We start from the raw sequence: 1,642 nt of genomic DNA on the forward strand, positions 1-1,642 counted from the left end.
GAGCACCGGCCCTTCGCCCCTCAGTATCCTCGCCAGACTAGACTGCTGGCGAGTTCAGCTCTCCAAATTGAATCACAGGAGAGCCCTCGGCCTCCGGGAGGCCCCCCATTTTCTGTTTCGGGCTCCACTCTGTCACGGAGCCGCCCCAGGTAGGTCCGCCATGTTGCGCACCGGAAATTGCAGTAATCAGGTAATCTCCTGGCTTGTAGTGATTAAACTTCTTAAATTCTTCTATTGTCACCTTCAATGGCCATTTCATCTGCATCGTGGCACAGGGAAATTGGGACAGAAACAGAAACAGAAAGAAATGCATTTTCAGCAATAGCATTTGAAGATATTGATGGAGATGCTTCCTAAATTATTTTCTCTGGCACAAAGTTGAAGTTCAGTGATCTCAAAATAGCTCCTCTGCAGTGAAGATTTTCCAGTTTTCTCCACTTATGGAAGAGAAACCTGCAATTTTGGACTAGCATAATCTCTGCCTAAGTCTACTTCTTCTCTCACTAGCAAGTGGAGAAATTTTAATTTCTTCTTAATGTGTCTTGTGTGAATGAAACCATCTTCTTCAATGAAGGTCAGATATTCCAGAAAGTTTACCTCTAGGTAATGATATATCCCAACATCAATATTGTTTTGAATGATTTTTTTTCTTGAATACTGCACTCTTTTGGCCTATATAGAGAATAAGTTCATATGGATTGATTATCAACTGTCATGTGGCATCAACATCTACTGACATCATAGCTGGAGCATCTTCAGGTTGATCTCTTCATAACTTGGACCTTCATGTATTTCAGTGACACACACTTGACACTAATTGAGTCCAGCCACCTTGATGCTGGTCATGTTCTTCTTCTCTTTCCTTCTACCTTTTCCCAGATCTGTCTAATACAGTACATCTTTACAACGCTATCTTGAGTAAGAGGAACTTGCCAGAGTAACCCAAGCCCTTTTCACCCTTGCCTGGACTACTTCAATGTGTTGTACATGGGTGTTTCTTCAAAGACCGTTCAATAGTTTCAATTGGACTAGAATGCAATTACTCAGCTGTTGGTGCATCAAAGGGATTCTGCACTGATTTCCTATTAGTTTTGGTCCTTACTAGCTTCTAAATGTAGTTCAAAGATTTGACCTTTAAAATCAAACTCCCAGAATTGTCCACAGACCTCAAAATTTGAAAGATTCAGGAACATTGAATTTTTTTGGGGGGAGGGCAGTGGTGGGATTCAGCCAGTTCACACCATTTCGGCAGAACTGGTAGCTAATTTTTTGTTGCCCAGACTCAGAATAGACTTCCGGAAGCGGCATCCACACAAAGAACTGGTTTTCCCCATATTTGAATCCCACCACTGGGGGAGAGAGTCAACTACATTTGAATTAGAAAGATAAGTAATACTCCTTGTTTCAGAATGTGTGAGAACTGTTGGAAGTCATTTGGATTTGAGCACAAATCACATCACTGAATCAATATGCTCTTCAGTACACTAACATTTTCTCTCTCTTTGCTAGTCAATAGATAGTTAATCTACTTTCATTAGATTTCCCACAGTTTGTTTGATGGACTAAGGGAATATATTCCTAGGGAAAACATGTTTCATTTTTAAATGCCGTGAGGTATATAAATGTGTTATTGATCTGATGT

The 1,642-nt window shown here is 40.6% G+C and overlaps 1 pseudogene; it reads left to right on the forward strand.

The window, feature by feature from the left end:
• The first annotated feature begins 160 nt into the window (after positions 1 to 160).
• The window catches only part of LOC107285926, an 18,800-nt pseudogene continuing 17,318 nt past the window's right edge, over positions 161 to 1,642 (forward strand).

Source organism: Protobothrops mucrosquamatus, unplaced genomic scaffold, assembly GCF_001527695.2.
Source record: "Protobothrops mucrosquamatus isolate PMUCROS unplaced genomic scaffold, P.Mucros_1.0 scaffold_84, whole genome shotgun sequence".
NCBI classification, from domain to species: Eukaryota; Metazoa; Chordata; class Lepidosauria; order Squamata; family Viperidae; genus Protobothrops; species Protobothrops mucrosquamatus.